The following is a 27,815-nucleotide window of genomic DNA, read 5'->3' as shown; positions in this document are numbered from 1 at the left end:
TTTACTCAAAAAAAAAAAAAAAACCCTCATCAATAGGCCATATATACTAAATATATTCCTTAGCCTTACCTCAAATGCAGATGTGAAAGCTTTACAATACTGAATTACAATAAATAAGACTTCTGATTCCATACCAAATGGAATAGGCCCACATTACCCTTTCCTTCAAATTACTTACAATTTAAAACCCTGACAAAATACATGGAACAAGGAGAGGAAGATTCTGAAAGGAAGAAGAAGTAGACAGACTGGTTAGGGACCTTGGATGGAGGATGTTCTTTAGTTGTTGTTATTTGTTTTTTTAAACTTTGTCTTGTTTCCTATATATCCTGGCAGGGGTAGTAGAGAAGCTCATAACCCCAAAACACCAATAAGCACTGACTAAAACAAGGTCCAAGAAAAGTCCACTCTCTTTAGTTAAAAGACTATGAAGAGAAAGAATAGCATGGCAAGATGGAACCCTTTTGACACATCCTTATCCCACTTGAACACCATGTAAGAAACATGTCCTGCCCATCCCATCTGGCACTGAGGCTGCAAAGTGTATGGAGTAAAACTCTGCCAATGACCCCATCTATGTACTACTTGAACCAAGGCAGCACACATCCCCCTTGGTATCAGCACTGTAGGCATGAAGAACGTGGAGAAGGACCCTTAACTTATTAAACATCAGCTGAGAAGTGGTAACCCTCTCCCTTCCCACTGGTGCAAAAGCTGCACTAAGGAAGAATCCTGTGTGTCATCCCCTGCCCTGCACTAAGCAATGGTTAGCAAAGAGGCAGCACATCACCCCTTCACAACTAGAGGGGAAAAGAGAAAATTATGGAGAGGAGGGAGCTGGAGAAAGGGATTCTTTCGAAAAGTCTATGTATTCCCAGGCATACTCCCTAGAAGCTCATGCATGAACTAAACAGAATCAAAACAATAAATGCTTTGAGAACTGAACTACAGTGTGGAATATCACCTGTTTTTCAGACTGGCCTTGGGGTGGCAAACAGCAGGGCAGACCATAATACTCCTCAAAAGACTTTGGAAAATATACTGGAAGCAAAGACCACAAAAGTGGATCAGAGTGTACAGTCTGAGACAAAACAGGTTGACTGCTAAAACAGAAAATTTTAAAAGAAATCAAAATTTTATAATAACATCTCAAAATGTCCAAGATATAATCTAAAATTACTCATCATACTAAGGGCTAGGAAAATAACAACTTGAATGGGAGATCAATAGACACCAATAGACACCAATGAGATGACATAGATGTCAAAATTATCTGCCAAGAATTCTAAAGCAGTTCTCAAGAAAGAAAAAAAAAAAATGCTCCAACAATTGCATATACTCTGGAAACAAACAAATAAGATAAAATCTCAGCCAAAAAAAAAAAAAAAGAGAGAACCAAATGAAAATTTTAGAGCCAAACAATAAAAATTTAAAACTCAGTAAATGGGTTCAATAGGATAATGCAGGTTACTGAAGAGTCGGTGAATCTAAATAAAGATCAGTAGGAATTATCCATTTTGAACACCAGAAAGGAAATAGATTTTAAAAACTCAAAAGAGCGTCAGTGAGCTGTGGGACAGAAATGGAACATCTAATATTTGTTTCTTCAGAGTCCCAGAAGGAGAGAATAAATATGAGGCTGAAAAATTATTTGAAGAGACAATGGCTGAAAATTCTGAATTTTCATAAAAAACCTAAACACATAAGACAAAAAGCTGAGCAAACTCCAAACAGGAAAAACTCAAAGAAATTTATTCTCAGAATATGATAATCAAATTTCTGAAAATTAAGGCAGCCAGAAAACAAGAATATAATCCTATAGGGGAACAATGATTGAATGACAGTGGATTTCTTATCAGAAATCATACAGGCCTGAGAAAGAGACAAACATTTTTCAAGTGTTGAAAAAAGAACTGCCAACCAAGACTTCTTTATTTGGCATAAACATTCTTCAGGAACGAAAGAAAAATAATGACATTTTCAGATGAAGGAAAACAAAAGAGAATTTGATGCCAGAACTTGTTCTAAAAGAACTGTCAAAGGAAGATCTTCAGACAAGAAAGCAAACAGAATAAAACTTAGAACATCAGGACTGAAGAAAGATCAATGGAAAGGATAAGAATAAAGATTAACATAATTGGCAATTCTTTTCCTCTTCAGTTTTGTAAATTATGTTTGACTACTGAAAACAAAGAATATATCTCTAAGGTGGTTGGCAATGTATATGGAGGTGCTGAGACAACTATATGATAAAGGAATGAGAATGAAAGAACCTAAGTGATGCTAAGATTACTACGTTCTAATTGAAGTGGTAAAATGTTGATAACAGTAGACTGTGATAACCTAAGAATGCACATTGTGGAGCTCCAGTTGTGGCTAAGCAGTAACGAACCCTACTAGGACCTATGAGGATGCAGGTTCAATTCCCTGGCCCTACTCCAGCTGGGTAAAGGATCCAGTGTTGCCATGAGCTGTCATGTAGGCTGCAGCCGCTGCTTGGATCTAGCATCGCTGTGGCTCTGGCTATGGCCGTAGTGTAGGCTGGCAGCTGCAGTTTCAATTCCACCCCTAGCCTGGGAACTTCCATATGCTGCACATGTAGCCTTAGGTGGGAAAAAAAAAAAAAAAAAAAAAATCAAAGAATGCATATTGTATTTCCTAGAACAATCACAAGAAAAAATATAGAAAGAAGTATACTCAAAAACACTACAGACAAATTAAAATGAAATCTTTGCTCAAGTAACCCACAGTAAGACAGGAAAAGAAAAAAAAAGAAAAACAGAGGAAAGAAATAGAAAATAATGAACTTACACATTTCAATCCAAACATGGTAATAATTACATTAAGTGTAAATGTTCTTAACGCACCAATTAAAAGAATTTGTCAGAGTTTTTGAAAACATGATCCAACTATATACTGTTTATAAGAAACTCAATTCAAACTTAATAACAAAAGAGGGTTAAAAGTATAGAGGAAGGTATTACTCTGCCAATACCAATCAAAGGGAAGTTAAGTGGATGTATTAATATGAAAATAAAATTCAGGGCAAAGAAAATTACCTGGGAAAAGGAGAGATTAAATTACAGATAACTAATCATGTCTCCAATAAGACAAATACGTATTTGTTTAAAAATGTACAAACCAAAGAACAGTGTTTCAAAAGACATAGTAAAAACTGATAGAACTAAGGAAAAAAACCCCACAAACCCACAATTACAGTTGGGGATTTCAAAACCCTTCTCAACAACTGACAAATTACAGTTCTCTGGCCACAATGGAATTAAATGAGAAATCATTAATGGAAAGATAACAAAAATGTCCAAACACTTGAAAACTACTAAACATACTTATAAATAATCCATGAGTCAAAAAAATTAATAAGGGAGTTCCTATTGTGGCTCAGCAGAAACAAATCCAACGAGCATCCATGAGGACGAGGGTTCCATCCCAGGCCTCACTCAGCTGTGGCACAGGCCAGCAGCCATAGCTCCAATTCAACCCCTAGCCTGGGAACTTCCATATGCTGTGAGTGCAGCCCTAAAAAGACAAAAAAAAAATAAAAGTAATAAGGAAATTTAAACTATATATTGAACTGAATAAAAATAAAACTATATTAGAATTGATGTGATATAGCCAAAGTGGTGCTCAAAGGGAAATATTTATTACTGAATGATTATACTATAAAAGAATAAAAACCACAGATCAATATTCTAAGTCCCCACAACAAAACTTGAAAAAGAAGAGCAAAAGGAACCCAAAGGAAGCAGAATGAAAATACAATATATAACAGAAATTCATGAAATTGGAAACTGAAAAGCAATAAAGAAAAATCAAGGAAACCAAAAGCTGGTTCTTTAAAAAGATCAGCTGGTAACTCTGACAAAGACGGGAAAAAAAGAGAGGATACAAATTACCAATATCAGGAATGAAAAGCAGAATATCATTAAATATTTCACAGACATTAAAAAGATAGTAAGAGGACACTAAAAAAAAAAACTCTCTGGATATAAATTCAACAAGTTAGATAAAATAAGCTGAACCCTTGATAACCACAAATTACCAAAACTCACCCAAGATGAAACAGATATCTGTATAGTCCTATCCATAAATGCTAAAGAAACTGAATTAATAGTTTAAAACTTTCCAAAAAGGAAACTACTAGGCACAGATGGAGAATTCTAACAGGTTTTAAAAGGAAATAACACCAATGCTACAAAATCTCTTCCAGGAAATACTCATTTTATGAAGCCAGCATTATCCTGATACCAAAACCAAAGATAACACAAAAGAAAAAAAGTAAAAAGGAAAGCTACATGCCAAGCACCCTCACAGAGATGCAAAAATCTTCAACAATATATAAACAAATCAGTCCAGCTTTTATCACTCCTATTGAACACAGTACTGAAAGTTCTAGCCAGAGCAATAAGGCAAGGGAAAAAAAAAAATCCATCATACAGATTACAAAAGAAGAAATAAAATTGTCCCTATCTGGAGACAACTTGATTACCTATGTAGAACACCATAGAATGTAAGTGGAATGTAAGTGGAATGTAAGTTTAATGAGAGCAGGAACTATTTCAATGTTGAATGAATCTGCTTTAAGTACTAGTTGAAACAAAAAAACTACATAAGACAGAACAAAGACATAACTTCAGAAAATGTATTTTTTGGTTAAAAGATTCTATTTTTCCTAAGGTCCCTTTCAACACTATCAGTTAACATTCATCCCATACATATCACAAATACCAGTTTATTATTTTAAGCACTTAATGGTTCTACACAAGGCTTTACATATGGAAATTTCAATATATGGCTATTGAATTAAGCTGAGATAATTAGATCTTTCTCCAAACTCTTTAAGAACCTCCTACATCATTTCTACTAGCCTTTTTTTTTTTTTTTTTTTTTTTTTTTTTTTTTTTTTTTTTAATGGCTGCACCCACAGCAATATGGAAGTTCCTGGGCCAGGAACTGAATCCAAGCCAGAATTGCAACTCCATCAGGCTGGGGATCTAACCAGCACCACCAGAGAGACAATGCCAGATCTTAACCCACTGCACCACAGCAGCAACTCCTCCATCAGACATTATTTCCTCCCAAATCTTTTTTATTTTATGTTATCTTATTGTCTTTTGGTCTTTTTAGGGCCGCACCCGCGGCATATGAAGGTTCCCAGGCTAGGGGTCTAATCGTAGCGGTACCCGCCGGCGTACACCACAGTCACAGCCACAGCCACGCCAGATCTGAGCCGCATCTGCGATCTATAACCACAGATCTCGGCAGTGACAGATTCCCAACCCACTGAGCGAGGCAAGGGATCGAACCCGCAACCTCATGGTTCCTAGTTGGATTCGTTTCTGTTGCACCACAAGGGGAATTCCTCCTCCCAAATCAAATCCCTCTCCCAAACTGCCCCATTTCAGTGAAAGGCAACAATTAATTAGTTAAGCAAAAAACCTGAGTTAACCCTTGATTCCTTCTTCCTTCTTTCCCCATACCCAAATCTTCAGCAAGCCCAGTGGATTCTATATCAAAATGAATCCCAAATGGTCTACTCTCCATATCCACTGCCTTTACTTTACTCCAAACACCCATCATTTCTCTCCTGAACTACTATAACTCGTTCTCTTGATGATACCTACACTTAAAATCTGTTCTCCAAAAAGTAAACAGAGTAGTTTTTTAAATGTAAATAATTTATGTTACTCTCCTGCTCAAGTTCTCTGAAGGCCTTCCATTAGACATAGGATAAAATTCTATGTAGAATCAGAAACATTTGAGAACATTAAGAAAAGAAGCCTTACAGTTCATAAGCTAAAATCCCTGTCTGAACATACTTTAGGAAAAGAAGACCCCGTCTATCTTGTCAACTTCACCTCTTTCCAATCTCCTACTGGTTTTTTTCTCCAATCACAATGCTCTTTCTGTTCCTTGAAAATACTGATCTTTCTCATCACAAGCCTTTGTCCCATGTCTCTTATGTCTGGAATGCTCCTTCTCTGTTCTTCATGTAACTGGCTCTTTCTTTTACTTTGGATTCACCTAAAACTTCACCTCCTAAATAAGGCCTTCTTTGATTATCTACTTATTTTCTTCATACCATTTACCACTGTGTTAAATTATCTTCTTCTTGTATGTTTATTTATGATATTTCACACCTCCCTGAAGGAATAGAAGCTCCTTCCATAAGATAAAGACAATCTGTCTGTCTTCTTCACAGATATAATGTTAGCGTCTATATCAGTATCTGGAATACAGTATATGTATTATATTATTTAAATGACTAAACCAAATGAAGAGGGTATCCCTTGATAGTACGGATAAATTCAAAACTTATTAAAAAACTATATGGCCTATATTAAAAGAATGAAATCAGGTGTTTAAACCTTAATTTCAAAGAGCAGAGCATTTTTTTTTAAAAATCACTGCATGGACGATGATTGTTATCCTTTTATTTTAAAGCCAACAATTTTTTGTCACCTAACTAGGTAGTGACAAATGATTCCAGATAGCCACGTCTTTGATTTCTTATTCGACTCATTCAGTGGCAGAGGGAGGAATGAATCGAAGCTTTCTCACTTTCTAGTGATCTTTCTGCTACTTCATCCTCCTACACATAAAAACATATATAACATATATCTAATGGTTAAGCTATTTCCAACATATCCAGCTACTTGAATATATTATTATAAAATCTTTTATATAAATACATAAAATTTTAACTTATTAAAATCATTTGTAAGAATCACAACTATTTGTATCTTCCCACAAGTTAGGTGCTATGTTAAGTGTTATAATAACTGAAATAAGGAAACAGAGTTTTTGTTATCTTGGAGCTCACATCCTAAGAAAAGTTTTACTGATTTGGATACAATGTCTGTGCTGTGTGTTATTAGCTAGATCTTATTTTAGGCTGTAACAGTTTTTTTCTCTTATGGACTCAGAACCAGAAAGTCACAAATTGTATTTGTTTTAAGTGAACTTACTACTAAGGATTCCTGCTCCAAATAATTCTAGTTCTAAACAAAGCAGCACAATCCTTTTACTCTTCATATAAAAGCATACAATATTTTTCAGAGTTTATATTTTGACATCTTAAGAACAAACTTTTGGAGTTCCAGTTGTGGCACTGCGGAAATAAATCCAACTAGTAACCATGAGGTTGTGGGTTCAATCCCCACCCTCGCTCAGTGGGTTAAGGATCTGGCACTGCCATGAACTGTGGCGTAGGTTGCAGATGCAGCTTAGATCTGGCGTTGCTGTGGCTGTGGTGTAGGTCAGCGGCTACAGTTCCGATTGGACCTCTAGCCTGGGAACCTCCATATGCCGAGGGGGCAGCCCTAAAAAAAAAAAAAAAAAAAAGAACTAACTTTTATCATAACTAGCATTTCCACATAGGTGACTCCAACAGTCAGTTCCTCATCCTTGTTTTTCTCAAAACGATCCACAGCATTAAACAAGACTGATTAACCTCTTCTCTACAACTGGCTTCCAGGATACCCCTCTCCTTTGGTATCTCAACGGCACTTGTCGGTATCTTGTGTTGGTTCCTCCTCATCCTCTCAACCTCTAAACATTAGAATGTCCTAGGACTCAGACCTCTTCTCTGTCTGTACTCCCTTTCTAGTAGAAACTAGATTATTTCACCTAGTCTCATATTTTAATGCTACCTAAATGCTCTCGATGTTCAAATTCCATCTCCAACTTGGACTTTTTCTTTAACTCCAGAGATTTGTATATCCAGTTGCCTATTTGGCATCTCCACTTGGATATGTAATAAGCACCTCAAATTAAGTTGATTAAAATTGAACTCCTGAATGTGTCCCATCTTCTCAGTCTTCACCATTTCAGTAAATGGCAACTGCATCCTTCCAAATACTCAAGCCAAAACCTCTGGAGTCTTCCATGACTTTTCTTTCACTCAATCTGACATTCAACCCATCAGAAAATCCCATTACTCTATCTTTCCAGAATTCAACCATTTTTTATTCCCTCCACATTAACAAGCCCCTATTATCCCTTGGTTGGGTTGAAGCCTTCCAGCTCCTAGTTCATCTCTGCCCCCTTAACAGACAGTTCTCTTAGCAATGAGGGTGATCCATTTAACTTTTAAGCCTGATTATATCACTCTTATATCACTATTTTACTTACAAAACAAAAACAAAAACAAACGAACAAAAACAAACAAACAAACAAACAAAAAAAAACCAACCCTGATGATTTCCCAGGCTATTATTCTGACCTACAAGAGTCTTATGTGGTCTAGTCCTTTCTCTCTACACATAGTCCTTTCTCCCAAATATTAACACTGCTTGCTCCCTGCTTAAATATCTCATCCTTGACTACAACATATAAAATAGAAATAACCCTTTCCTATTTTTCTTCCTCTGCTTTTCTTCATAGCATTCACTACCTGACCAAAAAATGTATTTATTGATTATTTTATTGTCTTTCTCGCTCTCTCTCCCAAGAACGTGAGCTCACTGAAAGCAAGGATTTCTGGATGTTTGGTTCACAGCTGTACATTCAGAGCATAGAACTTGGCCAGTACTAAATGCCCAATAAGTATTTACTGGATAAATGAAAGAACAAATGATTTTTTTTTTTTTTTGCTTTTTAGGACCACACCTGCAGCCCATTGAAGTTCCCAGGCTAGGGGTTGAATTGGAGCTACAGCTACCAGCCCACACCACAGGCACAACCACGAGGGATCTAAGCCATGTCTGCAACTACACCACAGCTCACAACAATGCTGGATCCTTAACCCACTGAGCATGGACAGGCATCGAACCCACATCCTCTTGGATCCTAGTCGGGATTGTTAACCACTAAGCCACGAAGGGAACTCCCCAGGTAATATTTTTTTAGAATAAATTCCTTGCTCTTTGGAAAATATAAATGATCAGTTTCAAAATATCTTCTACCTTAAAACAAAAACTAAAATTAAAAATATAGAGGGCCCAATACAAATTATTCCACACCCATCACAAGTTACCACTATAGTAAACAAGACATCAAGGGTTTCATTGTGTGATACTGTGATATACACTATTCAAACTTAAAGACAAGACTGCTTCTGTCACAGCTGTCTCCCAAATTTTTGAGGAACACTGAAAAACAGAAACAGAGAAAACAGAAAGGCAGGGAATTTTAATAAACTGTTTTCATATAACTAAAAATAGTTATCCTAAAATATCTTTGCTACTCTACAAGTACTAACTTGAGAAGATTACCTTTTTAGTCTCACATTTCTAATCAATTTATTACTCTTTCCTAGAATTAATGAAGCATTTTAATTATTAATCTAAAAACTTCCATCCAAACTGTTAACCTGAAAGGAAATACTACCAAGAAAACCCCAAGAGATATGTGAGGAAAGAGAAAACAATGAATGTTTTTTACATTAAAAGGATACTATCATCATCTAAATAAACATCTATCTGGTTCTCACTGGGCACCTGAATTAATGATGCCATGCATAAAAGATAAAATTTAACTAGCAACATCTTCTTAATAAAAACCAAAGCAGACTAATGCAGAAGGGGGAAAAAAAAATGCTAAATTACAATGAACTGATACGCTCAATTTTTTTAAAAAACCAAGATGTTCCAGTTCATTTGTTTCTTAAAATTTTTCACCCTATAACAACAAATAGAAATAATCTCTGGAGTTCCTGTCGTGGTGCAGCGGAAATGAATCAGATTAGGAACCATGAGGTTGCGTGTTCAACCCCTGGCCTTGCTCACTGGGTTAAGGATCCAGCGTTGCCATGAGCTGTGGTGTAGGCCGGCAGCTACAGCTCTGATTAGACCCCTAGTCTGCAAACCTCCATAGGCCATACGTGCAGCTCTAAAAAGACAAAAGATAAAAAAAAAAAAAAAAAAAAAAAAAAAAAAACCACCTCTTGAAAACCAACAAAATTGTGAGTGACCTTAGTTAAAACCTGCTTGACACACAATGGGAACAAAATAATGAAATCCATAGCTTGATGTTTCCTTTATGTAAGGGGAATTAAGTTTCTTAGTCTTTTGTTGCTAACTATCCCCAATCATAAGTCATGTTGGTTTATCCTCTCAGTTTTTAACCTTCCCATTGATTATATCAAATCTCTATTGTCCATATTAGATAGTAAAAGAGGCCCAAATAAATAAACTTAGCCTTTACTCACACCATTCTCAATTCACTAAAGCTCCAAACACCTTTCCCCTCTACCCATTAGAGGTCTACAGTGCATTCTCCTCTGTGTTCTCAGTCTTTAGGCTCAGTCATGTTTCCACATATCCTGACAGTGTAAGACTCTTAACACTCCAGAGCTGCCAATCAATCAATTCTTAACATCTTAACACCTCAGGTCACAAGTCCCACTTTTGGATCTGAGCTTACTGATAATTTCTCCTTTTGACTATGTTAGCATTTCTTAAACCAAACAGCTTTTTACACCTGTAACTTTAAATCCTAAACAGCAATCCAATTTCTGTATCAAGTCTTAAGCTTTTTCTATTTCTTTTTCCTCTGGCTTCCTCAAATGATCAATTCCCAAGCTTCTCAAAACTTGTCAGTTCTTATTGTGCCCAATCCCCAGAACTCTTACATATACTTGACTTTCACTAGGTAAGATTCCAAATTCATCTCCAGCTCTAGATTTTTAACAGCAACCCCTTCTCCATTCCAACCACTGATGCCAGAATAAGCATCTTGAGGCTAAATCACTGATTTGAAATCACACCCCTATTGAAAACACACACAAGTACACATACACATACCTACGCATATTTATAAATAAATACACATTAGGTTTCTCCAATGTGAAGAATCAGGCTCCAACCTACCTTTCTCATGCTTACCATTTGTAGCTTGAATACACTCTCCATTCCAGTCTTACCACACTATGGACTTACCATACCATACATAGGTTTAAAGTACTTTTGTATAACTGAATTTTCGCTCAGAATGCCTCTGCTTAGATAATTTTTTCCTCCTCTCCATCTCTACTCCCTAGTCTACCTGGCCACACACTTTAAAAACTACACTCATCAGTATTCTCTGTTTCCTGAACCTAAGTACTGTTTCCTGCCCCCATACCTATACTCTTATTTGTATGTCTTCCCCTATATATCCCTCACACTTCTTCCTTTTCCAGGCACCACCTTTCCAGATGAACTCATAAACATCTTTCAGGACTTCTAGGAATCACTTTTTCCAGAACATCTTTCCTATATTTTTCTAATTAGCCTGGTACCTCCTAGGAGCTCCTATGAATGTGTCATCATATAACATGTTTTTTTTAATTACTGGTTTTATTTTTAATTTCTAGGTAAATCTTTACCCCTCAAGTTCTTGATAACTTTCACAACAGCAGTATACTTGTCTTTCATATGTTCTTTGTTTCTTTTAGAATCTGTATTTTTCTTCTTTAGTAAAAAATAATATTGTCGAGTATCAAAAAATTAAGCACATCTATTATACATTCTGAACAATACTAAAGCAACTGAATGTCGCAGAGCAAGGTAGGCATCCACCCCAGTAATGGTGGGAGATGAGAAATCAAAATGTCACACAGAAAAAAGTCAGGGCCCAAGCAGATAAAAGAGGGTATAAATATAGAAGATCTACTCTATCTTGGATTTCAGAGCCTGGGTGAGATGAGAAAGATAATCCCACAAAGGTGCAGCTCAGTGGATGTTATCAGAGCCTAAGAAGGACAAGGAGGATATCAACACATACTGGTAACCCACAGAAGGTGTCAGAGGCCAGGTGAGGTAGGGAAAGGTATCCTCACAGTAGATGGTTCAGCATGGAGAATCAGAGCCTTACTGGGGTGAGAAGAGCATCCACAGGTAGTGACAAACCGGTGTGGGATACAGAAGTCTAAGAATGGTGAGAAAGATGTCTACATGGAGGGGTGGGTGTTAAAGAATAGGTGGAGAGTGACTTGGAGAGTTAAGAGTCCAAGCAGGAGTTCCCATCGTGGCTCAGTGGTTAACGAATCCAACTAGGAACCATGAGGTTGCGGGTTTGACCCCTGGCCTTGCTCAGCGGGTTAAGGATCCGGTGTTGCCATGAGCTGTGGTGTAGGTTACAGATGCAGGTCAGATCCCGTGTTGCTGTGGCTCTGGCATAGGCCAGTGGCTACGGCTCCGACTGGACCCCTAGCCTGGGAACCTCCATATGCCATGGGAGCAGCCCTAGAAAAGGCAAAAAGACCAAAAAAAAAAAAAAAAAAGGTCCAAGCAAAATGAAGAGGGTATCCATGCAGGACTTCCAAACATAGAGGCCTGTTAGAAAAGTATGTCAAAGCCCAAGTGGAGGTGATATCAGAGAAAACAGCATGGTAAGTTCCTCTGAAAATTCTCTCCTCCATAAAAACAAGAAAACTGTCAAAACCAGTTGAAATAAACTTTATTAAAACTCTCAAAATTAGCCAAGAGCTTGCACCCAGGGTGCATTTACAGAAAGAAAAAGGAGAAAAGAAAGAATGAAACAACCTCAGTAAGAACAAACTTTGTTACATTTAACTTGCCCAAGTCCCTTTCCTGGCTCTGCAAATTCATGACAGCCTTACAAAAAAATTACAGTTCATATTCCCAGTGCAGCCTAGCAGACACCAGAGGGAGCAGAACGAAGCTGGAGCTCATTCAAAGCTTTTTCTCCCCCACTTCCACTCCCCAATTATCACTATTTGACCTGTCTGGTGGCTCATTTGTATTTGACCTGATTCAGAGCTTTCTCAGTGCAAAAGACCTTTTCCCCAAGAGAATGTTTGTTGAAAAGAATTACAGGCAAGTATTTTATCATCACAGCTGCTTGGGGCAGTGGATAACAGTTGGGGCAAACAATGGACTAATCAAAAACCTTACAAGGGAAAACAGAATGAAAGTCCAACACATTCCTGGGAATTTAGAAGATTACGTACATACTTAAAGATTATGTGCATGCCCAGAGCCATGTGTATGCTCAGCAGGCCCCAAGGTCTAACTTTTGACTAACTCTGGGGCTGTGCACAAGCAGGAAGTAACAGCTAAGGCATCAACTGCCTGGATGAGTGTTGAAGATATGCCCTAACATACACAAAGTTCTTGGGCAAAGACTGGGAGATTTACTGTTTCCAGACATCTCTGCCCAATCATTAGCCAACCACTAAGCTAACCAAGTGGAGACTACAGTGATCACACAGAACAGAATTAGTTCAGAAAAGTCACTAAACCAACAACCATCACAATAAACAACAAACACCCCAAAAGAGGGAGTAAAATCGAATTTCCACTTTGCTATTTAAAATTCCCAGAGTTCTGTCATGGCGCAGTGGAAACAAATCCAACTAGGAACCATAAGAGTTCAATACTGGCCTCGCTCAGTGGGTTAAGGATCTGGCCTTGCCGTGAGCTGTGTGTAGGCTGCAGATGTGGCTTGGATCTGTCATTGCTGTGGCTGTGGTGTAGGCCGGCAGCTACAGCTCCAATTTGACCCCTAGCCTGATAACTTCCCTATGCTGTGAGTGTGGCCCTAAAAAGACAAAAAAAATAAAATAAAAATAAAAATAAAAGAAAGAAAGAAAGAAATTTTGGAGTTCAAAGTACAATAACTAAATGGAAAATTCATTGGAAAGGTTCAACAGCAGATATGAGGAGGCAGAAAAAACAAACAGTAAACTCAAAAATAGGTCAATTTAGGTTATCCAGTCTTAGGAATAGAAAGGAAAAATAAAGAAAAATGAATAGAGCATCAGAGATCTGAGAACATTAAGTATTATCAACCATAATACATCATCAACGCACTAATTAAGGTCCTATAAGGAGACAATGAAAGAAAGTGGCAGAAATACTAGAAGAAATAATGGCCAAAAATTATCTTCCAAATTTTGAAGAAAAACATTAATCTACACCTCCAAGAAGCTGAATAAACTCCAAGCAGGATAAACTTAAGAGATTTACACATGGGCACCTCATTACCAAACTGATAAATGACAAAGATAAAAAAAAAAAATCTTGAAAGCAGCAAATGACTTATCATAAATAAGATATAATAAGATTAACTGTTATTTCCATAAGCCATTTCTTTTCAGAAAATGTGGAGGCCAAAGGTAGTGGGAGGACATATTCAAAGTTCTGAAGGGGAAAAAAAATAATTCAACTGTCAACCAAGAATTCTGCATCCAACAAAACTACCCTTCAATAAAGATGAAATTAAAACATTCTCAGATATACAAAAACTGAAAAAAAAAAAAATTCTTACAGACCTGCCCTACAAGAAATGCTGAAGTGAGTCCTTCAGGCTGAAATGGAAAGTTACCAGACAATAACTCAAATAAATACAAATGAAGAAATAAAGAGCACTGGTAAAAGTAACTACAAAAGGAAATATAAAGACAGTATAAATGTATTTCTTGTCCATAGCTTTTTTTTTCTTCTAATTTAAGAGAACTGCACAAAGCAATAATTATAAATCTGTACTGAAGGACACACAGTGTATAAACATGTAATTCAGTATGACAGTAACAGCAGAAAGAGTGGGGGGTTGAGCTAGCTACACAGGCACAAAGTTTAAGTATACTATTGAAATTAACTTGGTACTAATCCAAATTAGATTCTTATAAACTTAATATATTAATTGTAGGACAGCCACTAAGAAATGACAAAGGAATTTTAAAAGTGTTCTAGATAGTATCTAACACAGAAGAAGACAATGATGGATGAATAGAGGAATGAAAAAAGATGACATACAGAAAAGAAATACCAAAGTGGAAGATGCAAATCTTACCTCATCAATAACTAACTGTAAATGGAAGTAATTAAACCCCCAAATGAAAAGGCAGAAGTTGGTAGAATATATTTAAAAAGTGATCCTTGGAGTTCCCTGGTGGCCTAGCAGTTAAAAATTCAGTGTTATCACTGCTGTGGCTCGGGTTGGATCCCTGGCCAGGGAACTTCTGCATGCCATGGGCATGACAAAAAAAAAAAAAAACACCTGATCCAACTATATACTGTCTAACACAGTTTAGATTTACAAAACATGAATAGGGGAGTTCCCGTCATGGCACAGTGGTTAATGAATCTGACTAGAAGCCATGCGGTTGCGGGTTCAATCCCTGGCCTCATTCAGTGGGTTAAGGATCCAGCGTTGCCGTGAGCTGTGGTGTAGGTCAAAGACACAGCTCGGATCCCACACTGCTGTGGCTGTGGTGTAGGCCAGTGACTACAGCTCCAATTAGATCCCTAGACTGGGAACCTCAATATGCCACAGGAGTGGCCCTGGAAAAGGCAAAAGGATGAAAAAAATAAAAATAAAATAAAAATAAATAAAAAACATGAATAGGAGTTCCCATGGTGGTTCAGTAGGTTAAGAGCCCAGCATAGTCTCCATAAGGATGTGGGTTCAATCCCTGGCCCTACTCAGTGGGTTAAGGATCCCACGTTGCCATAAGCTACAGTGTAGGTCACAGATTCTTCTCAGATCCAGTCTTGCTGTGGCTGTGGTGGAGGCCTGCAGCTGTAGCTCCGATTCAACCCCAAGCCTGAGAACTTACTTCCATATGCCACAAGTGCAGTCATAAAAAGGAAAAGAGAAAAAAATGAATAAATTGAAAGTAAAATGATGAAAAAAGTATACCACACCAATAGTAACCAGATAAAATAGCCTTTAGACAAAGTTACTAGAGGCAAAGGACATTTTACAGCAATAGAAAGGTAAATCCATCAAGCAGACATAACGATTACAAACATATATACACCTAACAGAGCACCAAAATACATTAAGTAAAAACTGACAAAATTCAAGAGAGAAAACAGACAATTCAATAATAATAGTGACTTCAATACCCTACTTTCAATACTGGATAGAACAACTAGACAGAAAATCAGCAAGGAAAAAGAAGACCTGAATACTATAAGGCAACTAGACCCAAGAGACACTTACCAATATTCCACCAAACAAGTGCAAAATACTGACACTTTTCTCAAGTGAACAGAAAACATTCTCTAGGACAAACTATATTTTATTTTAATTTAATTTAATTTAATTTATTTTTTTAGGGCTGCACCCACAGTATGTGGATGCTCCCAGGCTAGGGGTCCAATCGGAGCTGTGGCCACTGGCCTATGTCACAGCCACAGCAACACCCGATCTGAGCCGCATCTGCGACCTACACCACAGCTCACGGCAACTCTCGGATCCTTAACCCACACTGAGCAAAGCCAGGGATTGAACCCACATCCTCATGGATACCAGTAGGGTTCTTTAACCACTGAGCCACAACGGGAACTCCAGACAAACTATATTTTAGAACATAAAACTTACAGCATCAATAAGTAAAAAAGGAAATACACTGTCCAACCACCATGTGGTAAAATTCAAAATCAACAGAAATAAATTTGAAAAATTCAAATATGTAGAAATTAAAAACCACATTCCTAAATAATCTATGAAGAAATCACAAGAGAAATTAGAAGCCCAGGCAGATGGGAAGAGTGTCCACATGAGAAGAGTGCCGCACAAGAGGGTGTCCAATTCCTTAGCAAAGGAAGTCAAAACCCGTGCAAGCCAAGGAGGGTGTTACTAGAGAAGTGGCCTGGTGTGGACTGTCAAAACCCAGAGCAGGTTAAGAAGAATAAGCAACAACTCAGACTTGCATATTTGGCAGACATTTTCTTGAAAATGAAGCCAGGGAGCCTGTCACTTCACAGAAAACAACTGAGAATATCTGTTGCTAAAGACAAAATTAGACAAAAATTAGAACTTTACAAAATATGTATCCTCTAGCAGGGGCTTGAAAAGCTACTCAGTATTTACACTTTTCTTATGAGATCAGTGGCATTATTAACAAATACGGCTTTTTATACTATATATGGATTTTATTATAAAATGTGTCAACATTTAGGAGTTCCCGTCATGGCACAGTGGTTAACGAATCCAACTAGGAACCATGCAGTTGCGGGTTCGGTCCCTGCCCTTGCTCAGTGGGTTAACGATCCGGCGTTGCCGTGAGCTGTGGTGTAGGTTGCAGACGCGGCTCGGGTCCCGCATTGCTGTGGCTCTGGAGTAGGCCAGTGGCTACAGCTCCAATTAGACCCCTAGCCTGGGAACCTCCATATGCCATGGAAGCGGCCCAAAGAAATAGCAAAAAAGACAAAAAAAAAAAAAAGAAAAGAAACACTCTCATAGACTGCTGCTGGAATTACAATCCAGTAAAGACATTCTGAAAATTTGGCTTCACCATAATATGATTAATTTGGCATTTTCTGTTTGCTTGAAGAAAAATATAAATGTGTGTGAGTTACACATCGGGTAAGAACACAGGAAAAAAAAAAATATACTCTCAAACTGTTTATTAAAGTGCTTACCCCTCTCTCTGGAAAAGATATTGGAGTTGGGGGTGCTAAGAGAGAGACAAGGAGAAGAAATGGCAGGGAATGAGGTAAAAAAAAAAAAGTTGAGACCAAATCATAAAAGGGCCATGGATACTGAGCTAGGAAAGTTTGGACTCTGCCATAGATTCCTCATCTAGGATCTCAAAAGCACTACATGGATGACACTGATGAAACAGATAGGCATTCTGACTTATCTGGAAAGGAAGCTATGTGTCTGCATGTGCCTCAGTCTGCCAGTACTGAAGGAAGACAGAGATATCTGTCTTCAAGCTCTCAGCTAAGCCCTTTCCCAAAAAGCAGATGTCTACTCCCTCTGCTTTTACCTGCCCAGTCCTAACTGTACAAGATTTATTATTTCAGCTCAAATAGGTTGAGAAGTTCATAGACCACTATCACTATTACATTTGATTTCCAAAATAACCCTTAGTGAAGTAGGCACCCCAGTAGGTTAACATACGAGTTAACCAAGGTTTATGGCAGTTAAATTATTTGCTCAATAGCATGGTGTAAATCTGACAGTAATACCACTAGTGGCACCTGCAGCAGATAATATTTGAGTACTTACTATCTGTCAGGCACTGTGTTAAATGCTTTTAGCTATTATCGCATTAAGTCCTTGCAACAATTCTAAGGCAGATTAATGCCCATTTACAGGTAAGTTTCAAGAGCAACCAACTTTTCAAAGATCACACAGACCATAATTAGCTAAGTCACAAGGCTAACACAGTTCTGATTCTAAAACCCATGTCTTGACTTAAACAATTTCAGAATATATTAAGTTAATTATGTATCATGTAAATAATCAGGATTAGACACATGAATCAAAAAAAATTTTTGACAGAACAAGATTTGAAAAGGTAAGACTGCTTTCTATAATCTGAAGAGATGTTAACTAAAAAAAAAAAAGCCAACAAAATACAGATAATCTGTGTATCTATCTTTAAAAACTTATTTCTCCCCTTATACAGATCACAGTAGTTTACTTATCAATCTGGTGTTTAAAAGTTGAATTTCCTTCAATAATATGTCTATATGCATAATTCATATAACCTTGAGTGCAGTAATTGTCTACTGAGAGGTACCTTTCTGAAAAGTGTGATAGAATATATTTTATAAATTAATTTGAATTCAGTACCTTAGAGTTTAACTCCACAACCATTTAGGTCTATTTTTCCATTGATAGAATATTTATAAATGTTTCCATAACTGACCACTAGGAAGTGATGATGCAGCTCAATTCAGAAAAGAATCTGACTCATGTATCCTTGGCCCATGTACTAATTATTAAAAACTAGCACTGCCTATTCTCTTATAGTAATATTAAAAGTACTTGCTTATATTTTAACTATTTTTTCTTGCCTATGATAAAGAGAATGGTTCAGATAAGTGAGGGGGGGGAAATGGATGTTCACAGACTTATGGAGTTCTATCTACATTAAATTTGATTTACCTTATCTCTACCCTGATTTCTCATGGTAAATTTGGGTATCTCCTAGCTAATTTCTGTCTTGAAAGGAATTTGGTTAAAAGTAATATACTGGGGTGAGAAAAGGTATAAGATCTGGAGCTGTGGGTTTGGATTCTAACTCCCCTGATTAATTATAATGTTATCTTGAGCAGAGCTGAATTTCTAGACCTCGGTTTATCTCAAAAATGAGTCTATGGGAGCTGTATAATCTCACAGGTAACATAAAGCTCTAAAATTCCTACTGCTAAGTCTTAACAGAAAGTAGTACCAAAGACCAACTTTGGGTGTTCAACACAAGAGTAGGATAGTTAAGAATTACCTTCATGCTAGAAGATTCATTCTAACAAAATATCCAAGTCAAAAAACAAACCCTTAGGATTATAGAAAAGATACTATCATAATTATCTATATTCTGAGTATATTTATATTCTGGGACAGTAGTTACCATTTACCCATATTAAAAACCTTACTATGTCCACATGGCTATAGGTAATCACAGCTACAAATGTTTTAGAATACTCTTACAACATGTTCTGTAATAGAGTCTCAGTATTTCCCAAAATGTATTTTTATAACATCCAGTTTCACAGTCAAATGGGTTTAGGATAAGATATGCTTCTGCTATCTTTACAGAACAAACTATCAGTATTTTCAATAACGTACTCTTAATGAAGAATATAATATATAAGACTTCCCAATTTTTTGGATCAAAAACCTTTTCTGAGGAATATCTGCAATACAGTTTCAAGTGTTCAATGCACAAATATTAGTAAATAAAAGTCACTATTAGATAAATTAGAACACTGATAAAATTTTACAGAATTATTTTAAAATTTGAGATTTAAAAAACTGGAGTGATCAATAACTGGAGTAATGAAGACTTAAAATTGAAATCTCCAATAATCTGCGAGGCATTAAGACTTTCTGCAAGTCTATTAGAATGTGCTTTTGTGTAGGGGGCTAACAAAGTAATATAATTCAGTCACATAAGGAGGAATGGATTGACAAATATACCTACCTTCTCTGAGCTGTCATTCTGCTCTTGCTAATAAACAAAGGGCAGGTAAAATAGAACTGGGTCAAGTGAATATAAGAGTATGTTCAATCAGAGAATAGACGAAATCTTGCCCACCAGCTATCGAGATTTTTCCAACTTTTTTTTTTTTTTTTTTTTTTGAAATGGCTGCACCCATGGCATATGGAGGTTCCCAGGCTAGAGCTCCGATTGGAGCTACTGATGCTGGCCTAAGCCACAGCCACAGCAACACCAGATCCAAGCCATGTCTGCGACCTACAGCACAGCTCACAGCAACACTGGATCCTTAACCCACTGAGCAAGGTCAGGGATCAAACCCACAACCTCATGGTTCCTAGTCGGATTCATTTCCACCATGCCATGACAGGAACTCCCAAACATACCTCTTTTAATAGAATCATTAAGTGAGGAAAATAAGTTTACATTTCCCTTGAAAAACAAGATGCCATTCAAAATACCAGATTATTCAAAAACTAATATTTACTCTGTCAAAAGACTTAAATTCTAGTGGTAGCAACTTAAGCACAAAAGTTCAATTTCCAGATTCAGCTGAAAAAGGAATCAACATCTAAATAAACTAAAAAATTAATGAGCACATTAATTCCTAACTAGAGGCATTAATTTCTAGTCTAATTCTTAAGGCTCTGTAATGCACAAGTCTTCAGAAATATCAATTGATATAATCAAACTCAAATACGAAATTGTGATTTTATTTAAAAATATTGATCTAAAAGAACCTCTGTAAATGAACTGTTTTCATTTAGAAATATGTTTTCATTCAGAAAACTATATTAGCACATATTTTATTCCTTGCACTTTTAAAATTATCTTAATTCTGACAAAACTGGACCAAGAGCCCTTACGATTTCTGGTTTGAAAATGGCAGGGTTGTGAGCTCCTGTTGTGGCTCAGTGGATTAAGAACCAAACTTAGTGTCTGTGAGGATATGGGTTCAATCCCTCACCTTGCTCAGTGGGTTATGAATGTGGTATGGCTGCAAGCAGTGGTGTAGGTCACAGTACAGCTTGGATCTGGCATTGCTATGACAATTCCAATCAGACCCCTAGCCTGCAAACTTCCATAAGCCACAGGTACAGCCCTAAAAAAGGGGGAAAAAAAAAAAAGAAGGCAGGGTAACCTTTCTCCTCTTGAAAAATCTCAAAACAACTAAGAATAAGAAACAGAAACACAAACCACACCTCCATCCATAACCACACACCAGGAGACATCCCTAACCACATATATGAGAATGCAATTAAGTTAAAGAGCAACGCTGAAAGGTCTCATGAAAGGGAGATATGCTTCTAAAGTATTTGGCATGGCCAGAAGGGAAAAGCCAAGAATCACTTGTTTGCAGTATAAGAAGCTTTCACAGATTTCATTTGGCACCAATGAGACACAGGAAAATCAAAAATGAACAAGAAGTCATAGAGTCTGAAAGGGCAAACATTTTCCTAAGAAAAAAACTGCTATACTTCAAGTATTCAAAGAGAATTCTTTGAGAATCTAAGCAAACTCAATGCTACCTAAAAATGAAGAGGAGAAGGGAGTCAATGCCAAAAATAGTATATCAATATGTATAGAGTCTTCAAGGAAAAAAAAATATAACTTAAAAATTTATACTGAGTCTAACATATAGTCCAGTATTTTTTAAAAGAAAGTCAATATTATTAAATATGCAAGAACCCAAAGAATAACTGTTCCTACGAACTGCTCTTGAAGAAAACACTAGTTAATAGTTTCAACCATCCAAAAGACAAACAGAAAAACTATGACCTACTGGAAAACAGCTCCACCCACCAGTGGACTAGCACCAGGTCCAGGACCCTAGGACTCCACAGCCAAAGATCCCAGGACCCAGCTCCACCTACCACTAAGGCCAACACTAGCCCCAGGACTCAGCCTCACCCATTATTGGGCAGATATAAGCCCCAGGAACCCCTGGGCTCCAGCCCCACTCACCAGTGGCCTGACATCAGCCCCAGGAATATTGTAGCCCCACAACCAACCATGTCAAGACCCAGCTCACCCACCAGCAAGTCAGCACCACCCAGAACTCCTCCGACCATGCAGCCAAATGTGTCAAGACCAGGTCTCACCCACCAGTGGCCAGTAGCGTCCATAAAAGGCAGGGCCTGGAAACCAATTAAACTGGGACCAGCCACACCTACAAATGTGCCCACAGCAGTCAGCCCACCACAATGGAAGGGCCAACCCAGCACACACAGAGGACATTCCTAGAGCTTATAGCTCTGGTGACCAGAGGGGAGTGTGCTGTTGGGGATCCATTATATATTTCCTACATAAGGCCACTACTCCAAAATTGGCAAACCTACCAAATACATAGAAATAAAAGCACCAAATGAGGCAAAATGAGAGAAACAGAAGAATTATATTCCAAACAAAGAAATAAGATAAAACCCCAGAAGAAGAACTAAGTGGAGATAAGAAATCTACCTAATAAAAAGTACAAAATAATGATCTTAAAAATGCTCAAAGAGGGAGTTCCCATGGTGGCTCAGTGGAAACGAATCCAACTAGGAACCATGAGGTTGCAAGTTCAACCCCTGGCCTTGCTAAGTAGATTAAGGATCCGGCAATGCCATGAGCTGTGGTGTAGGTCACAGATGCAGCTGAAATCTGGTGTTGCTGTGGCTCTAGCGTAGGCTGGCAGGTCCCAATTCAACCCCTAGCCTAGGAACTTCCATATGCTGTGGGTGTGGCCCTAGAAAGCAAAAACAAAAATAAAGTAAAATAAAATAAAATAAAAGACAACATAACTAAAAAAGTGCTTATAAAAAAAATGCTCAGGAGTTCCCGTCATGGTGCAGTGGTTAACAAATCCGACTAGGAACCATGAGGTTGCGGGTTCGATCCCTGGCCTTGCTCAGCAGGTTGAGGAACGGGCGTTGCCGTGAGCTGTGGTGTAACATGGCACGGATCTGGAGTTGCTGTGGCTCTGGCATTAGGCCAGTGGCTACAGCTCCGATTGGACCCCTAGCCTGGGAATCTCCATATGCCACGGGAGCAGCCCTAGAAACAGCAAAAAGACAAAAAAAAAACAAAAACAAAAACAAAAAAAACCCTCAAAGAACACAGGATAAGAATGGATAAACACAATGAGAAGTTTAACAAAGAGTTAGAAAATATGAAGAGCAACCAGAGATTAATACAATAACGGAAATAAACACATTAAAAGGAATCAACTAGAGGAATGGAGCAACAAGCTAAAGACAGAATAGTGGAAATCACTGAAGCTAAAAACAAAAAAGGAATAAAAAGAACTAAAGACAGTTCAAGAGACCTCTTGGATAACATCAAGCGTACTGACATCTACATCATAGGGATCTTGGATAGTGGTGGGGGAGGGCATATTTGAAGACATTAATAGCTGGAAACTGCCCCAACCTGGGAAAGGAAACTGATAGCCAGGTCCAGGAAGCACAGAGTTCAAAATAGGATCAACCAAAAGCAGACCATACCAAGACATATTGTAATTAAAATGGCAAAAATTAAAGATAAAGAGAGAATATTAAAAGGAGCAAGAGAAAAGCAGCAAGTTATACACAAGGGAACTCCCATCCCATAAAACTACCAGCTGACTTTTCAGGAGGAACTGTGTAGGCCAGAAGGAAGTGGCATTATATATGTAAAGGAGAAAAAAAAAATACCCCTACAACAGAGACTACTCTACCCAGCAAAGCTATCATTCAGATTTGAAGGGAAAATCAAAAGTTTTACAGACAAGCAAAAGCTAAAACAGTTCAACACCACAAAACCAGCTTTTCAAAAAATGTTAAAGAAAAGGCCATAACTAGAAATATGAAAATTACAAAAGAAAAAATTTCATTGGTAAAGGAAAATATTCAGTAAAGGTAGTATACTATCCACTGATAAAGCTAGGAAGAAGGTTAAAAGACAAAATGTAGTAAAATCATCTATATCCAGAATAAGTAGTTATGGGATATATAAAAAAGATGTAAAATGTGATATTAAAACAGTAAATGGGACTAAGGGAGTATATATAGAAGGTTATTAAAATGCATTTGAATTTAAGAGATTGACACTTAAAATACTCACATATAGAGATTACTGTATATAAACCACATGGTAACTACAAGCCAAAAATCTATAATACACACAAAAAAAGAGAAAAGATTCCAAACATAACACAAAGATGTCACCAAACCACAACGAAAGAGAGCAAAAGAAGAAAGGAACAAAAAGAACTACAGGAGTTCCCATCGTGGCGCAGTGGTTAACGAATCCGACTAGGAACCATGAGGTTGCGGGTTCGGTCCCTGCCCTTGCTCAGTGGGTTAACGATCCGGCGTTGCCGTGAGCTGTGGTGTAGGTTGCAGACGTGGCTCGGATCCCGCGTTGCTGTGGCTCTGGCGTAGGCCGGTGCCTACAGCTCCGATTCAACCCCTAGCCTGGGAACCTCCATATGCCGCGGGAGCGGCCCAAGAAATAGCAACAATAACAACAACCACCACCAAAAAGAGAAAAAAAGACAAAAAAAAAAAAAAAAAAAAAAAAAAAAAAAAAAAAAAAAAAAAGAAGAACTACAAAAACAACCCAAAACAACGAACAAAATGGCAATAGGAACATAACAATCAATAATTACTTTAAATGTAAATGTACTAAGTGTTCCAAACAAAAGACACAGAGTAGCTGAATGAATACAAAAATAAAAGCCATACATATGCTGCTTACAAGAGACTAATTTCATATCTCAAGACATACAGAGACTGAAAGCTATGGGATGGAAAAAGGTATAGCATACAAAGGGAAACAAAAAATAAAGCCAGGGTAGTAATATTTATATCACACGAAATAGAGTTTAAAACAAAGACTATAAGAAGAGACAAAGAAGTACATTATATAATGACAAAGGGATAAATCTAAGAAGACACAACGACTGTAAATACACATACATAAAACTATCACTATTTGTAGATGACATATTATAAATAGAAAAGCCTAAAGATACCACGAAAAAACCACTGGAACTCATCAATGAAGTCCATAAAAGTTCAGAATAATAAATTTTATATAGGGAAATTTTTTGTGTTTCTATAATACTAACTAAACTATCAGCAAGAGAAATTAAGAAAGCAATCTCATTTGCAATAGCATTAGAAAAGAATAAGGTACCTGGAAATAAATCTAATTAAGGAAGTAAAAAACCTGTACTCAGAAAACTACATGACTCTGATAAAACAAACTGAAGATGACTCAGACAGAAAGATACATCATAATCATGGATTGGAAAAATTATACTGTCAAAATATTAATTCCACACTACCCAAGGTAATCTACGTTAGGATTCAATGCAATTCCTATCAAAATACCAATGGCATTTTCCACCAAAAGAGAATAAATTCTAGAATGTGTATGAAAACAAAAAAGACTCCAAAAAGCCAAAACAGTCATAAGAAAGAAGAGCAAAGCTGGGTGGTATCATGCTCCCTGATTTCAAACTATATTACAAAGCTACAGTAATCAAAACTGCATGATACTAGCATAAAAACAGACACATAGATCAACTGAAAAGAATAGAGAGCTCAGAAATAAGCCTATGCACTTATGAGCAATTAATCTACAACAAAGAAGGCAAGAATATACAATGAGGAGACATCCTCTTCCATAAATGGTGTTGGGAAAACTGGACAGCTATATGCAGAAGAATCATAGAACCATACGGCTTCTCTTCTGTTTTCTTTTTAGGGCCGCACCCACCGCATATGGAGGTTCCCAGGCTAGGGGCTGAATCAGAGCTGTAGCAGCTGGCCTACACCACAGCCACAACAACATGGGATCCAGAATCGCATCTACAACTCATACCACAGCTCACAGCAACACGGGATCCTTAATCCACTGATAGAGGCCAGGGATCAAACCGTGTCCTTATGACTATTAGTCAGATTCATTTCTGTTGAGCCACAATAGGAACTCCAAGAACCATAAAACTTTTAGAAACAGGCAGTACACTCTTGGACATAAATCTTAGAAATATTTTTTGGATATGTTTCCTCACCTCAGGCAAGGTAAACACAAGCAAAAATAAACAAATGGGACTATATCACACTAAGAAGCTTCTGCACAGTGAAGGAAACTATCAATAAAACGGAAAAGCTACCTACTGAATGAGAAGATATTTGCAAACGGTCTGATAACAGGTTAATATCCAAAATATACAAAAAAAAAAAACCTCATAAAACTCAATATCAAAACAAAAACACCCAAATCACTTGACTGAAAAATAGGCAGAGGACCTGAAAAGACATTTTTCTAAAGAAGACACAGATAATCATCAGTAATATGGAAATCAAAACCACAATGAGATATCACCTCACACTTGTCAGATTGGCTGTCATAAAAGACAACAAATAACAAGTGCATTACAACAAATAATAAGTTTATTGATCCAGCAATCCCCCTGCTAGGCATCTATACAGAGAAAACCATGACTCAAAAAGACACATGTACTCCAATGTTCATTGCAGCACTATATACATTAGCCAAGACATGGAAACAACCTAAATGCACATCAACAGAGGTGTGGATAAAGAAGATGTGGTACATGTACATAATGGAATATTACTCAGCCATTAACAGGAAAGAAATGATGGCATCTGCAGCAACATGGATGGACCTAGAAATTATCATGCTAAAGTGAAGTCAGTCAGACAATGAGACACCAACATCAAATGCTTTCACTTACATGTGGAATCTAAAAAAAGGACACAATGAACTTCTTTGCAGAACAGATTCTGACTCACAGACTTTGAAAAACTTATGGTTTCCAAATGAGACAAGTTGGGGGATGGGGGGATGAACTGAGGGTTTGGGATGGAAATGCTACAAAATTTGGTTGTGATGATCATCGTACAACTATAAATGAATAATAAAAAAAACACAATGAGATATCACCTCACACCTGTCAGACTGACTGTCATAAAAGACAACAAATAACAAGTGTAGGGAAGGATATAGAGAAAAGGGAACTCTTATGCGCTATTGCAGGGAATGTAAACTGGCACAGCCACTATGGAAAACAGTATGGAGATTCTCCCCAAAATTAAAATTAGAACTACCAAATGATCCGCCAGTTCCACTGCTAAGTATATATCCAAGGAAAACAACAACAACAACAAAAACTAATCTGAAAAGATATAAGTGCCCTATATATATCACTGCAACATTATTTATAATAGCCAAGATATGGAAGCAATTTAGGTGCCATGAAATAGATGAATGGATAAAGATGATGTGGTATATGTACAATGGAATATCACTCAGTCTCAAAAAGCATGAAATTTTGCCATTTACAACAACACGGATGGACCTAGAGGGTATTATGCTAAGTGAAATAAGTCAGACAAAGACAAATACTATATGATTTCACTCATACATGAAATCTAAAAAACAAAAAATGAACAAAACAGAAACAGAATAATAGGTACAGAGAACAAATAGGTGTTTGCGAATGAGGGTGAGGGACATTGAGAGATAAAAACTTTTAGTTATAAAATAAATGTGTCATGGGTCTAAATTGTACAGTATGGTGAATATACAGTAAATAATTATGTAATATCCTTGAAAGGTAAAAGATGTAGTAACTAGACTTATTGTTATGATTATTTTAAAATGCATAGAAATATCAAATCCCTATGTTGTGTACTAGAACTAAGTCCTATAGGCCAATTATACTTCAAAAAAAAACTCAAAGTAAAGTAGATAATATTTTTGGTTACCAGAGGGGGAAAGCATAAAAAGTCAAAAGGTATAAACTTCCAGTTGTAAGATAAATAAGTACTAGGGATGTAATGTACATGATAAATATATTTAACACATGATTATGTTACATATGAAAGTTAAGAGAGTAAATCCTAAGAGTTCTCATGACAAGGAAAATTTTTTTCTACTTCTTTAATTTTGTATC

The 27,815-nt window shown here is 37.1% G+C and overlaps 1 protein-coding gene across 4 annotated transcripts in view; it reads right to left on the bottom strand.

Annotated features, from left to right (window-relative positions):
• Positions 1-27,815, bottom strand: part of SHOC2 (SHOC2, leucine rich repeat scaffold protein) — a 96,207-nt gene that overhangs the window by 49,737 nt on the left and 18,655 nt on the right. The window lies entirely within an intron of this gene.

This window comes from Sus scrofa, chromosome 14 (assembly GCF_000003025.6).
Source record: "Sus scrofa isolate TJ Tabasco breed Duroc chromosome 14, Sscrofa11.1, whole genome shotgun sequence".
Classification (NCBI taxonomy): domain Eukaryota; kingdom Metazoa; phylum Chordata; class Mammalia; order Artiodactyla; family Suidae; genus Sus; species Sus scrofa.
This window is presented reverse-complemented; position numbering and strand designations above follow the sequence as displayed.